Raw genomic sequence first — 15,788 nt, forward strand, 5'->3', positions numbered from 1 at the left:
AGGTGGAACTTAAGACATAAGTCTTAAGCATCTCACAGCATCTTAACATCTTAAGCAGCACCTCACAGGGCCTCGGGAAGCCCCGTTGTACCAAAGACATCCCTGCATACCCAAAACAAGCAGCTCAGACACACCACTGCCCAGCACCAGCAGCTGAGCCAGGCCAATGGGCTTGTTTTCCTCCCAGGGAGGTGCTACACAGCTCTGCCACCAACAAATCACTTCTCTGACAGGGCTCACGCTGAAGCAACAGACGTTTAATTGCTTGCTTTTGTTCACACCAAGGTTTATCGCGGGCTAATTAGCAGCAGTGGCAGGAGCCCATTCTGGAGAGGAAATAACAGGGTATTATGTGGAGAGAGAGGAAGCGCCGGTGCAAGAATGACAGTGTGTGGGAAAAACAGGCCAAACCCAGCCGGGACTGTTCCTCCCCTCTGGAGGCTCCCCCGCTCCATCGCTCCCTGATGCTGAGGATCTGTGGAGAAGATGGGAAGCGAAGCTCACGTTTGACACCACCACGCTGCCAGCCAGGCAGTGACTCCTCAGCACAACACCAGGGAATGTGACTTATGGACAGCTTAAATGGACAGACAATGCTCCATTTCCTTTACTTACAGCATTTCCACACTGTATGATCCCACCGTACCCCTATGAGTCACAGTTCACGCCAACAAACTGGGAAAGTGTTAATATTTTGGTTTCATAATACAAAACATCTTAGTATCTCTAGCTCAAACAGCTATCATCTCCAAAGTCACAAAGAACATTTGTTAAAGGGCAGGAGAAAGCCATCACCTTCTTACTCCACCCTCTCTAGCCAAGAGGCAACCCTTCCTTGGGTGAATACACATTTGAAAATTGATAAATACAGCACAAATTATACTGTAAAGGTTTATGTTGCTAGACACTAATTGAGAAAACTTGCTACTGCTCTCAAACTGTATTAATCTTCACTAGCTTGACTGTAAAGGTCTAATGACTCCAGATCAATCAATAACAGCTCCAGAGGAACTGACAAACTGGGAGTTACTCACACTTCGTTTTATACCCTCTACACCAAATTAATTATCTTTGGTCTGATTTAGGATCAGTAGGGAGTGGAAAACACCTGCATGGTGCTGTGTTGACTTGAATGGTTTTGCTAGCTGCTGCTCTGCCCAGAGAAAACAAGCATCACTTCGATAAACAGCAGCTTTTTTCTATAAACTCTGAGGAAATGGGTAGTATTTGCTGACAACAATATTGGGATGCCACTGATACCACTAAGCAATGAACTGTGAGATTTGGTGTTAAACCTACTCATAACTGGCTCTCCAGCTCTAGGGATCCTGTTTCTTCTAAGTTTAGGAAACCCCACTAGGATAAGTCACAGCCTTGCTATACTCATCTGCTTCAATGGCCCACTTCAATTTAAATTGAGGTCAGTTCCTGCTGGTCAGACCAGCTGGACAGAACATTTATGTGTCAGGAGTGATATCAGCACAAAAGAACACCTAACCTGAATCTGAAAATTCAGAAGCGGGTCAGCTCCCAACATCTGCACAAGTGGATGTCATGGCAGTGGGTTTGCAGGGAAGGGGGTACAGTTCCCATTCCCTCCTCCACCCCCACAACTGCAGAAAATGACTTTATTCTTCTCCCAGGCATCCACAGCTAGAGCACACACAGGGCTGAGTGCTTATGAATAGCACAGCCCATGCAGGAGGTTACATTTTCCAGCCCACCAAAGCTGAACTCGGGTTTCTAGAGACTCAAAGCAGCTCATTTAGGATGTGATCCTGGGGCCACAGAGGTCAGTGGAAAGACTCTGTCAGTATTGAATGGATTCAGAGTTCAGGGACTCAAGAGAGATTAATCTTGCTCTTCTCCAGCAAGAAGCAGTATATAAACCATCTGCTCCTATGCATGTAGCCCACTGATCTCAGCTGGGCATTCCCAATCCAAACCTGATACCTGCAAAAATAAACTGCCACTGACCATTCATTCTCTTATATCAGAGCTAATCTAATAGAACAAGTTAATACTTATCAGAGACTGATGAATGTGGGAAGTAAGAAGAATTAATATGTCTGTAAGATCCTCTGTGCAAGCCAGTATCACAGCAGGTCCCAGCAGGTCAATAGGAATAAAAACAATAGAGAGCCCTTACACATCAAACCAACTCAGGATTTCAAATGCTGGAAGTTACTGACTGATCTCAGCTAAAGACCTATCATGCTGTGGTGATGATGTATGGAATGTGCTCATGGTAAAACCAGGTTGGTGGTTATCCAAAGCAGCCTGAAACAAATGATTCTCCTTCCAAGCTGCCCTGTTTTGCTCTCCTTACCTTAGCAGTTTAGAAATGAGGGCAGATAAAGAGGTAATTCCTGTAGGTAGGCTTGCTCCGCAGGGCAATAGTTGCAGATGGGAGGAACATATTTGCAAAATCAAATGGCAGTGAGCAGCAGGATGAGAGAATCAGAAGTAGTCAGAAGCCCAAGTCACAAGGCAGTGCAATTCTTAGAGGTGCTCTTGTGAAACCTTTTTCCACAGCTACACACTCTTCTCACCTCTCATAGCACTTCTTTGTAACTCAAGTAATCTTTCTGACAACATCTCAAATAAATACCTCCATAGCATTTGCAAAAGTTCATTCTGCTTCATGGAAAACAGGAGATTACCTCTAAGGTTAAGACTGTCAGAAGAATTAAGAGGCTTGGCCAAGGTCACTGTGAATACCTGTACTGAGTCCAATCCTCTCAGGCCTCAGGATATGACCTACTCTGGTTTCTTACAAAGCATGGCCACAGATCTGGGGTACCATTAGAAATCACAGCACAGCTCATGTCATGTTCTTCTCCATGGCAACAGACATCAGTAACTGGACAAAACCCATTAGGATTTCACAACACATGATGGAGAGAGGTGTAGGAGCATCACAGTCACTCAAAAACGTACTTGATTTGCATCTGCAGTGAGTGAATGATCATGTTTTTAAAGTGTATAGAAATATAACATCTTTACTGATATAGTAAGGACTTATGGGGGGGGGGGGGTGTAACAATCAGAACTACCAACTCCTTCCTCTTGCATGAACTTAACTGGATGATATGTTCTCCCTCCTTTTACTCCAAGACAATGCAGCCTTTTTTACAGAAACTCCTGGGCTGCCTCTGCACACTGCAGACTCTCTTGGTTTGAGGTCTGCAACTTTGGTCGCAGCAATAAGCAAAGACATGCTTTAAACACGACTGATCTGTTTCAACAGCAATTCAGTGGCAGCAGGGAGAGCACTTAAAAGGGCTTCTTTTGGCAGGAGTCTATGCCTTTCTTTGCAGACAGAAAACTCTCTTGCATTGCAGCAGTGTCTATCCTAGTTCATGAGAAGCTAGAGCCAAGAATGAAGCAGCTTGCAAAGACCTCATTGAGGAAGCACATTCCTTGCAAAAGAGCTGCCAATTTTGCCTGACACCAAGGTCACTGAAAGGTAAATGACCATTAAACTAGATTATAAAAGCCATTCCTACCAATAACCACTGATCTCTGTCATTGTGCTACAATAACAAGCTACGTCTACATCTAATTACTTCATGTCTTGGCCTTATGAGGAAATGGAAAGACAGGCTCAGAATGAACTTTCATTCAAGTGTTTTAGTAACCACTGGGCAGGATTATGTTAGACCATTTAATCTAAATTCAATTACTTATTTTATCAAGGTAGAGGGCCCCAGCCGCCAGACAAAGAACGGTAATAAGATACAAAGTAAAAGACAAACTCTTTTCTCTGCTGAGATGAGAGGTGAAAGATAAGGAGTATCATTTGCTAACAGGAAACGAAGGCATATAGAGATTAAGTGATTAGTCCAGGGATAATAACAATATATATTCATATTCTTCAGCAGATCAGGAATATGACCTAGTTTTCCTGTGTCCCAGCCTGCAGATCTTTCTCCCAACCCCCCTGTCCTTGGATCCCTATGTGCTGGGAGATATCCCACCCTCCTGCCCAAAGCAGGGCCTGGGTTTGGTACTTTCAGCCTCACCCTTCCTTTCTGGAAGGGGCTGGGCTAAGCTGCTGGCAAACAGCTCGATTTTCAGGCACCAGGTAAATACCTGCCGCCTGTGTCACGCCAAGCTTTTTTTGCTTCAAAAACTTCGGAAACTCCCGAGATAGTAAAACTGGTAAAAGGGTGGTTCATGAAGGTCTCAATCCACAGGAGCAGAGGAGCTCCTGAGGGGTATCTTGAGGGCCCTGCTCATGCCCAGCCTCCCCCGACAGCCTCCACCTTGCAGCACCTCCCACAGCAACCCTTGGGCCCCCATTTCCTGCTGGCCAGCCCTGGCTGGCAGCGCTGGGATTCCCCAGAGGCTGCTTTGGCAGAAAGCAGTTCCTTTCTAGTCCTGGCTTCTTTTTTTTTCCCTTTGCTCCATAAAATGAATAGGGCAGCTGACGAGCGTGCAGGGAGGACAGGCGGGCACAGAGGCGGCATTCAGGCCGCTGAATAGCAAGTGCTGTCAGAAGAGCAGGAGGACCCAGCCCAGGCCTCCTTGGCTAGTTTGGAATCTTACAGTAACAGTTGGGCTTTGCAAGAGGGAAAAGTCGCCCACGGTTACAGTTAGAGAAGGCCATTCTCCTCAGCTGTGAGGAAAGGCAGATGTGTGGACGGTGACAGCTGTAACAGCTGGATGACCCCTACACCGGGCCACCTTCCAAAACAGCAAAGCAGATCCTCAGACGAACCAACTCTCCTCATCCTTCTGGCTTCGGGGTCTTGCAGAGAAAGCAGCAGTGAAGAAAAGGGCACAGCAATGCTTTGGCCCTTCTGCAGCAGTTACGTCTCCTCTGCCCCGCTCTGGATGCCACGGGCTTTGGGGCACGCAGGCCGTGGAATGCAAGGAAGGACAGGTGGCAAATGGCTCGTCCAAATACAGCACTGGGAAGAAGCAACATCTCTGTTGAACCCCAGAAAGCTGCTCCTCTGAAAAGCATCCCCTTCACACTGAAACCCCACCAGCCTTCACCCAGGGTGATGAGCAGAATAAAGCAGATGAGTGTAGACTATGGTTTACCACCCTGGGTTTGATCATCAGAAACAATGCTTTACTTTCTGCGCTTGTCCCTACAATGACTGGAGAGCCTTCCTTCTTCTAGCTTTTCATGGGAAGAGAATAAAAAGTCCATCCCACTGTTCAGTTGAAATTCCTCAGTTTTTTTCCCCAACAGAAAAATGATTATGAATATGTAAATATTTGTAGAAAAAAGAAATCTCCCCACAGCAAAATGAGAAGTGCTGTGTTTATTGAAGGAAAACCCACAAAAACCCTCTCCAAGCTTCTGGTAAACAATGAACTTTCTCATTGGAGAATCACTGTTAGATTAAACAAAAGGCAAAATTCAGAGTCCCGAGACGAGCTAAAATTCCTCAAAATAACAAAACTGTAAAACTGAAGAACTCCTGTCAGAATTTTCCTAATAAGCCAGACAAGTGTCAGACAGTTACAACCACTGTCACAAAGCTGTCTGACTTTCAGACGCAGTGAGTGCTCACAAGGGAAAAGAGAAAGAAAAAGCAAACCCACTCAGACTGCTTCTATTGATGTACCTAAAATCCAGTACCGCCTGGATTCACACTCACGATGGGAGCATTAGGCTCGCCTTTGTTGCAGAGAGGAAAGGAGAGAGGCAAACGATGTGTTTTGTTGGTCGTGGGCTGTGAACTGCGCAGATGAACCCAAGGAGCTCTGCGTGGGCTGCTCTGGAAGTTCGAACAACACCCGTATTGAGAAGTGGCAGCTCTTACCCAGGAACTCTGAACTTTAACAAAACGGCAGCAGAAAATGCACACAAAGCTTTTTTCAGTTAGCTGAGCAAACAACAGACTCCTCTTCCCTCCGCTGGAAGGTGGGAAACAGCATCCAAGAAAAATTAACAAAAAAAAAAAAAAAAAAAAAAAAAAAAAAAAAAAAAAAAAAAAAAAAAAAAAAAAAAAAAAAAAAAAAAAAAAAAAAAAAAAAAAAAAAAAAAAAAAAAAAAAAAAAAAAAAAAAAAAAAGAAAAGAGAAGAGAAGCAGAACATGAAAATTACTGTGTCCAAAGGAGTTTTTACTGAGGACTCTTGTAGTTTAGTGCTGTATTGCTTTATTATATATAGAAAGGTTTGGGTTGGAAGGGGCCTTAAAGATCATCTAGTACGCAATGGAGGGTGTATGCATGAAACATCAGTATAGTGATGTCTTTCTTTGCAAAGGGTCTCAGCCTTTCCATGACAGAGCAACTGGTGAGTCATTGGAGGTCTCACGCTGCCAAACAAATCTGATGGATGACATCTGAGAGAAGCTGGCACCTCTTCCCTTTGGAGCATGCTGTATTAGCAGACTGCCCATCAAACTCAGAAGATCCCCAAAGCTTTACCAGGCTACAAACTGCAGGTCTGTGCTTATGTGCCTAGTGAGGTACAAAGCATCAGCACATGGGAACATCAAAGAGTGCCATGGAAAACTGTGCTGGGACCTGGAGTGGATCAGACTGTCACCCTGAGACACTCTGCATCCTCAGCATGTGGGGGACCAGGTCACATACCACTTGTGTAACACATTAACTCCTGCTGGGCCAGAACTGAGCTAGGAAAACATCAGGGAAGCAATTAAAGAAACATTAGTGCAGTAGTCAAGAAATGAAATCATGATCAATCCAAATCAAGATATTTGTCAACTAAAAACATTTGGACCAAGTCACGTAGGGGAGTATGTTAAAGTCAACACTCTTTCTAAGGCAAATATCCCCAAGAGCAGAGCCTGGTGGGCTCTCTTCCCAGAGAGGAGGAAAACAATCCCAACAATTTGTGCAAAGCAGAAGTCATGTTTGCTGCCAAGCCCTAGAGCTGAATCCTACAGTGGCGTGACAGACGGAGACACAATTTCCTCTGAAGCTTCCACCATTGATTTCCTTCTGTCCCCACAGTCTTTTCTGCTGTTTTTTCCCCTTACTCCTTCAGTTTTGAGCTAAGATTGGCGGTTGGTTGGGTTGGGTTTTTTTCTGCTCTCCTCTCCATCACTCTGTGTGGTTGACTTCACTTGGGGGGTGGGGGTTGTGACCACCTGACCTGCAACTGAAAGTACATCCACTGTTTGCTATCCAGGGTAACGCACAGCTATATGCAGGAAGGGGCTGCTAAGAGGCGTCTAATCAAACAGAACAGCTGCTTTCAAGAAAAAGAAACGTGCAAAAAACTCAAATACAAGCCACAAACACATGGGGCTCTACTGCTGGAACACAGCGCAAGAAGGAATCCCAGAGCCGCCTGCTCGGCACAGACTTGTTCTCCTCTGCCTCGGTGCGCTCTTTGCTCCATGAATGGGGCAACATGTGCTCCCTGGATCTCAGCTCAGGTCTTTGCCAGGGCTCCAGGGTTAAGGAGCATGGTTTTAGGCAAAATGCTGTGGTAAACTTTGGGTTATCTGCATGGTAGACTTGTTCATCACTCTGCATGGCTGCATCTGGAGGAAAGAACGTTTCCGTCCTTATCCACGTTACAGAACAGCAGCAGAATAGCCGGCACACAACTGTCCTGATGCCTGCCGAGCCCACAGTTACAGGACCCCTCTTTCCCATGGAAAAAGGAAGCCTGGGATACCACATTCCCAAAACAGTGACTGAGAAAATGCGAAGTCCTAACGAGATTAACTATCACAATGATGGTGAAGGACAGCCCTGGAATGACACCCTGCAGTTTGTACCACTTCAACACAAAAATATTTTGAGATGGATTTCTCTCTTGCAGGCAAGACACAAATTAAAGGAAGCTGCCAGATACACATAGGGTTGTGTTGTTTTTTTTAAGAGAGGATAAGCACACACATACACAGGCACACACCCTCCTAAGACCTCATATCAAAGCATTTTCCCACCATTCTCTGTTGATTTAATGGCATCACTTCTCCAACAAACAATAGGAACATAACAGAAGGGGAAAGCAATTATGTTTAAGAAAGCAAAAGCGAGAGCTCTGGGGTCAGAGAGAAAGACAGACACACAGCCCTAGAGTCCCCAGTCTTTTCCTTGCTGTTTCCTCTGAAGCAAGAGTTCTCTAAATCACAACAGCCAGGGCTGGGCCTCTGTGCCTACAGCTGAAAAGCAGAATCACCACACAAGGCTATTTCACCAGTGCAGGGGAAGAACAGGTTTTAAAAGTATCCTGAGTGCATCAGGGTAGGCTAGCAGAGCCTACAGAAATACCATCACTGATTGCTAGATTTCTTTCTTAATAATCTTGCTCAATCCCTTTTCCAAATGTTGCATGCAGTCCTTATCCATCCTCTTCGGAGTAATCTGGAAGCCTAAACACCAGGAGGGAGCATCATAAAGCTGCAGTGCTGAGCAGCAGCTTTGAGTGTTGATGTAGCAATGGGCAAACCAGAGATTGTTTTGCCCTGGAAACCCAGTGTATAATCATCAGGAGAGAAATCTGCTAAAAATCCCACAGACAATACTATACCCCCCCCCCAAAAAAAAAAAAAAAATCCCCCCCCCCCAAATTCCCCAATCTACAGACATCACCAAAGACCAAAGCTCACACTTCTTCCTAACAAGATTCAAAGCAAACCATCACCTACTAAACTTCAGTTTAGAAGTGTGGAAGGGTAAGGTTTAGGAATGCTACAAAGAGGTCAAATTACAAACCTTCTCCTGCCATGAGTCACCAGTGCTCAGTGAGAACCTCCCAACGGGGTTCCAACATCTGCCACCAAAGGAGGCCATGGCTCCCACCCACCCTCCCACGGGCGAGGGGAAGGCACGGCTACCAGACGACCTGAGGACAGTCCTTACAATTATATTTAAGAAATGCCACCTTTACTCCTCTCCCACACCTCCAACACGACAGTTCACTGAAGTCAGGGTGGCAGAGCAGCCTCCCAGGAGCAGGCAGCTCCCCTGTTTGCTTTGGATTACCAAGGCAGCTGGGCACCACGAGCTGCTTCAAGACACGTGTGCCCTGTGGGGAAACACCAATCTTGTCCTAATGCTCAGAGAGGCTCTGCCCTGCTTCACACCCCAAACATCACTTTCATTACTCAACAGGTTTTCTTATGGGTTTCAAGTTTTTGGTACTATTTGTCATCTGTGTTATTAATTGATGTTGCCAAGAAACTCCCAAATATATTTCCTTAGTAGAGGTTCTCTGTCCAATACTCATAAAACCAAGTATTGGTGACCCTGGGAAAAACAAGTGTCACTCATGGGGAGGAGCCTCAGAAGAGAACCTCTCCCAAGTCACCCAATTTAGGCAGTGGCTGCACATGCATTACTCTGCCAACACAGGCCCCGTTCACCACATGAAAGAAACAAGTCCTGCTAAAACACAGATGACAATACTTGGAGGAAAAACAGTGATAGTCCTCATAAGTCATGAGTGTACTGGGATAAGTGACATAGTACTGTGCAAACCAAGGTGGAAACAGGGAAGAGGGAGGGTCAGGATGCCGGTGCCTTGGAGACTACTGGAGCTGCACACCACTAGTGGCATGAGGAGATACAAGGTGAGTTCCCTTTTGTCTTCCTACAGATCCAGGCCCCACATGGTGTGATGACCACACTCCTGGAATACAGATCAGTGAAGCCATGGACATTTACCCACTGAGATAAACAACTTCTACAGTGACTTACCTAATGGACAGCCCCTGGTTTGACCCATGGTGACAGACTGGTCCCACTCCTACAAGGTAAGGTAGAGGCAAGCACCCAAAATGCTTCCAAGACTGAGAAATAAACCTTGATTTACCATTAGGGTCACAGAAGAAGCCCCCCACCTGCACCCTGACCTTGAGCTCACCTCCGAGCAGCAGCAAGTCAGACTCACAGAGATGCCCAGGGGGAAAGAGGAGGCTCAGGACAAGACAATCATTTTGGGCCTCTACTACCTTCCCCAGCAGGGCAGGGCCCGGCAGGAGCCCTGGGGGGCTGAGGCACTGGAAAAACAGGACAAAGACCAGCATTTCTTTTTTTCCATGTGAATTGGAAAACATCTCCCTTTCCATCCTGACTGTGAGGCATGAGAAATGAAAGACAGCTCTCAAAACAGCAAAAAAACCATTTACCGGATAAAAAAAGATTTTCTTACTTTGTCTGTCTTGCACTTTGTTTACATGAATGAGAGCCAGTTATCCAGACTGGGAACAATACTCTGAATTAAACCTCTGAAACCCATTACATAAATATGTCAAAGGTATCACTAATCCTAACAGAGATTTAAAAGTTAGATCATTATTTTCATTTACCATTTCAGCAGAAAGTCTGTGACAAGAAACTGCTGGTGAACGAGTTCGAGCCTTTCCAGCAGGTTCAGCTTCCTTGGAGCTTTTCTAAACGCACTTTTGACTCTTTCATCTCCCTCTTAAGAGACTTGAAAGCATCCTTGTAGCTTGGCTATAACTTACTTAGCCTGGCATTTCTCTTTTCTCAGTGTTACATGCTAATAAACACTTATGTGACTTATGGTACCCGAGGATCTCATTCATGGTTTGGGATCAGCAGCTCGTGTCTGGCTCCCTGCGGTTAGGGCAGGCCACACCACCCTCGCTCTAAACCACATTGCTGTGTTTTCCATCCAGAGGAGGAACATAATATAGTTTGGCGTTGGCACTAATGAATTAGTAACTTTTAATGAGAGTAATAACTTGAAGGAACTCTCTATTTACTTAGTGCTAAGTGCAGCCTGGCTAGTCCACCACTCTGCCTCCAGTGCTGGAAGCAGTTCTGTCGAGGACACGATTAGCATCTTGCATGCAGGAACTGCCCTCAAGATAGTTTTTTAGTACTCAAAGGCATAAAGAGATGCATATCCTCACCACTGCCTGCCAGCTGGGAGGGAACAGCCAGCCCAGCAGCCTTCTCACTGCAGAGGAAACTGCTGGCCATTCAAATTGCGGGTGGCCCAGAGAAAAAGAGGAGGCAGAGATGTTGCTTTGCCTACCTGTTTTAGGAAGCAATACTTCTTGGGCATCACAGGTTGCCACTGCAAACCTCTGCTCCACCTTTTGACTCTTCTTCCACCAACTCTGAACTTCAGCCCCAGCCCCAAGTGCAAAGCCACGGAGCGCAAAACCACAGAGCCTTTCAATCTTCTCGGGTCGGGAAAAAAACAAGGATTGCTTCTATTGTGGTTTGTTGCAATTTTATCTGTTATCTGGTCACCCAGCCTTTCTAAGAAGCAGGCATGCAGATGAAGGAAAGACTGGGAAAACTCACACCATTTTTAGGACTAGGCATATTTTGTTGCAGAAGTCACTGAAAACAATTAAAATTGTGGGTGTTTCCAAGATAAAGTAACAATAATATGCATTTCACTTGTTTGTTTCAAGAAAAGAAAACAGAACAAAAAAAAAGAGGGAGCAAGAAAAGGCTAAATTCCCCAAAGACAGGGCAGTTGCCCCCTCACCCTTACTTCCAAGGTGGGCAGGTGGATTTAGATCCCTCCCCTAACAAAGGATTTGAATTCATCTACTCTGGAGGCTGCTTCATCGCCTTATGTTGCTACAGAGGGGCATGGGCTCTCCCACCCAGAGTCCCAACTCAAACAGCAACTGGGATGTAACTACCATGTGTCTCTTTCTGTTCCACTGAAAAAGTTCTATCTATTGTGGTGCCTAGTCCATCACTTGACTTTGGTTAAAAAGAAAAACAAGCATAATCTTTTATTTGCCCCCAAAACAAGGTTTCTTTCAGGCAGTCACCCCCGAACAATGATTTCTCTCACACTGACACCAGCAGGAGTTTGCTGCCTCCCCACACTTGCCTGGGTGAAAAAATACCTAAGGGGAAAAAGCACTTGGCCTGGCAGCCAGATGGAAAGGGTAGGGAGCAGCAATCAGCTCCATCTCAGCCTTCAGCAGGGACATTTATTACAGCTGCCCGGGTAAGCTGCTGAGCAGGTCACACACTGCACAAAACGCAGACCAAAAACCACAGGCACAAGAGCTGCCAAGCTCTCAAAGGTTGCTCAAGCCATCAAACTCCTCCTTCATGGCATTCAAGAAATGTATGATCTAAAATTTCGTCTCCATTTTGAATAACATCATGTCTGAAATGTCCACGTGGGATGTGCCAACTTCCGCTTCTACACCTCCCCCCCTCCTGAAGGGCAAGGAAAGTGCAGGAAACTGGACCTGTAGGAACCTCTCAGCAACAAAATAACACATCACACTTTCCTTACCTATGGTTATCCATCCTTATCTGGAGTTCTGTGCCTGTCTCAGGGCATCAACTCAAAAGGGCATTTGAAGCTGGCTGTTGGTGTAAAGCAGCAGAAGACAAGTGAAATCCCTGATGTAGGTCAAGACACCTCAAAAAGGACCAGGGAGCCCAGCCCCAGGCAGGGGCAGGCAGACGTAGTGGGGGGTAAAAGGCAAGTGGAAGGGAAGATCACTCAAGAAAAATACATGTGTCAGCTTATGCTCCTCAATGCTACGGGATCTCTACTTTGCCCTGAGCTGGCCAGTGTGCTCACACAATGTGGCACCATGCAGAGACCACGCCTGGGTGCTGGAAACAGCATCCTAGGACAGCATAGTGCTCACAAACTGCCTCTCTGCTGTATCACCATCAAACTGCACACTCAGCTTTGGCAACACTTGATAAATTTATCGTACAAACCTGAGAAAGGCTTCTGTGCCTGTGAGATTTTTCAGAAGTGCACTTTCTTCAATATTTGCCCTTCACCACAGGCAGCCTTTTAGGTCAAAGCACATGACTTCAGCGACAGGGCTGATAACCTAAGCTTTAGCAAAGATACACACCCAGCACTCACTGATGCTCAGACTCCGGTTTCACCAAGACATGTTTTTCCCTTAACAAGCTTTGCTGCATGCAGACCTCTGTTTCCCCCCTCAGCCATCACACTTCTCAAATTTTCTGCCCTATTTGGGGTGCCTGCGGGAACTTGCTCTCCTGTCTGACACAAGGCACGCTACCTTTTCTCGCATGAGTCAGCAGGCAGCAACAGGAGAGCTGTTCTTTTGTACTTGGAAAAGAATTAAGTGATTTTGAAGCAGGGAAATGTTTTGGACTAGTTAGCTGACCAACAGCGCGAGCGCTTCAGAAGAGGCTGCATTATGAGAAGCAAACTTCAAAAGGAGAAGTGACAAGGCCTGAGTGTTTGTGGTGCCTGAGGAAGTAATTAGAATTTAAAAGGGACACAGATTGGACAAGTACACCAGGCTAAGAAAGATGAACTGCTGCCAAAAAAGTTTCTTTAGCTTTCCCAGCTCTTTCTAGCCTGTATTAGAAATGCAGTTTCATGAACCTCTGTGTCTGAAAACACTTTCACAGAAAATCCTTGCAGCTGTTGAAAACATGAGAAAGATGCCACCGTCAAAAACTAGATGCCTCCTGCTCCCATTTCTCTTTTCAGCTTATTTAATAGCTGTCTTGCTTTCATCATTCCCAAAGAGGAGAGGGTTTCTGCAAACCCCTCAGAGATAAGACATCTCTTAGAGGATGATTTTTGTACATAGCACAGTTTATCTTCCTTCATCACAGGGTTTGGGGATGTTTTTTGAAGCAAAAGCTTCAAAGACTTCAAGAGTTGGTGAACACTGATGTTTGCTCTGCCGGTGAGTGACCTGCCAGGCCAGGAGTGCTGCTCCAGCACGAGAAGTGTGATGTTAGAGATCAAACTGCATGCAAAACTCAGTGGTTTCCAGTTGCCAAGGATTATTGCTAAATTTCTGCTGCTTTGAGATCTGTGCTGTGGAGGCTTTGAACTGGTGGCTCAAACAAATGTGAGGTTGCAACAGCAAAACTGCAGCTGAAAAAAAGCAAAAGTCTGTTCTGGTTTTCCTCAGCAAGCTGAAGTGGCTCACCACAAACTCCACGTTTAGCCCCTTCCACCAGGAGGTCTCAATACTTCTGGTAAAGCAAAGGCCAAAGCTAGAGCTCTGCCATAAAATCCAAGGACATAAGAAGTGCAGCTTTGGAGTGAAGCCGAAGTTGGTGTTCCACCTAGGCCATTTCTTCCCAACATCTATTATCCACCTGAAGGCATGAATGCCAAATTTCTTGAACCTCTCTCTTCCAGCAGAGACTCAACAGTTCATATTCAGACAGTGACAGAGACAACTAAAATGAGTCAACAGCCCTCTGAAGGCAAACAGGGCTCGTGTTGTCTCCCCAGGTGCAGGTGAGAAATGGTGAGTCAGGCTGGAGGAATGAGCTCTGGCAGCGGCACCTGGCACAGCCAGGCCCTCCTGACTGCCCCACTCCCAGCTCGGTGGGTCACTGCAGCTGAGGCTCTTAAGTTCCTTATCTGTCAAGTGTGCAAGAAAAAAATTTGCTGGAAGTTTGGCAAGCTCAAACAGGCTTCCAGTAACTCTCTGAGGAAGCTCACAGGATGTCATAACACAATTTACTGAAAATTGTCCCAGCATTTAAGTGTTCCTTATGGATTTAGTTCAAGCTGTGTTGGATCCCATCTGCATCAAGCTTGTGGATCCAACCACAATCTCAAAGGAATGAGAGTTTTCACCCTAGGTCACTTATGCCCACAGGTCTCATGAGGACTCTATTTCACAGACTCCTGACTCAGTTTCGAGAGAAAGAGAACAATCTTTGTACAAATACAGCTACTGCTGAACAAAGGCTCACCACACGAAGGTAGACAAAGGGTGACACATTTCAAGACATAGTGGCAGACACTGGCAAAGGAATCTTGCTATGGTAGTGGAGATACCACTTCAAAATTTGCTCCAGGACATATCAGAGGTACCAGCAGCCTGACCCATATGCAAGCAGCTACCTGGGTGTTTGGGCCATGAATCAAAGGCAACTGCACATGCTGCTCCCTGTGCTCACCTCTGTAGTCAGTGCCTGGAAATGGGTGTTCCTTAGACGTGCCAGCTCAACGGGCTGAGCAGGTCTACCTGGACTTTTGGACTGGCACTGGAAGTTGGAAGGTTGCATTTAGAATGAATCGGTTTACCTGTAAAAGGAACGTTCCTTTGAGAGCACAGAAGTGCTTGGAGGACATATCAGTAGCACTGTATTGCTGAGCAATCACCACAGATATCTACTGGAACTGTATCTCCATCTAGTACAGGCCTATGCAGCCCCACCGAAGCCTACCAAAATGTTTAAATTTAAGCACAGAGAAGGATGCTCTTTCCTCAGGAAACTCCAGATTTATGCAGGCACAGGCAGACAGTGCAGAAGTTTCCCAATTCACATTAGATCCAGATGTCCAGCTCTGGGGATTCCGAAACACCAGAGAAAAACCAAGATGAAAACGAAACAAATGCAAGCTGTACTTTATTGAAACGGGAAACCACAAACCACTCCACGTTCAATGGGAAGCCCAAACTTTGGGATTTTGTTTGTTTTGAAGAATAAAAAAAAAGACAAAATCCACCACCTTTCAACAGACAACCACTCCATGTGGCTGGTAGAGCTTTCCTCTAGGATGGGAGGGACTGAGGACCAAAACCAAGCTCAGAGTGCGCAGCATCACAGGCAACTCCCCTGCACACTTAAAACCAGTTCTTCTGGAGCTGCTCTCTCCCATTTTCTCTCCTTTAAGCCATTCCCCTACATACACATATATACATTCTGCTACTGTTCCTTGGGGTAGGAGCCCCTGCAATACAAAGGCTCAGAGGTGGGGAGACCAGGGTTTGCTGGTCAGTACCATCACCACACAAAGGCTGTTTATGCTCAGAAATACGAGCCAGGAACTGAGAGAACTTGCATGAAAAATGCAGCTTCCCATATTACAAATAAAAAAAATCCTAATGGGTCAGGATGCAGCAAAACCTTCTACT

At 45.8% G+C, this 15,788-nt stretch overlaps 1 protein-coding gene across 5 annotated transcripts in view; it reads right to left on the minus strand.

Annotated features, from left to right (window-relative positions):
* Positions 1-15,788, minus strand: part of AFAP1L2 (actin filament associated protein 1 like 2) — a 70,815-nt gene that overhangs the window by 28,446 nt on the left and 26,581 nt on the right. The gene's annotated exons all lie outside the window — the stretch shown is intronic.

Source organism: Empidonax traillii, unplaced genomic scaffold (assembly GCF_003031625.1).
Source record: "Empidonax traillii isolate 1590-97213 ecotype Southwest subspecies unplaced genomic scaffold, ASM303162v1 scaffold156:size1289327, whole genome shotgun sequence".
In the NCBI taxonomy this organism is placed as follows: domain Eukaryota; kingdom Metazoa; phylum Chordata; class Aves; order Passeriformes; family Tyrannidae; genus Empidonax; species Empidonax traillii.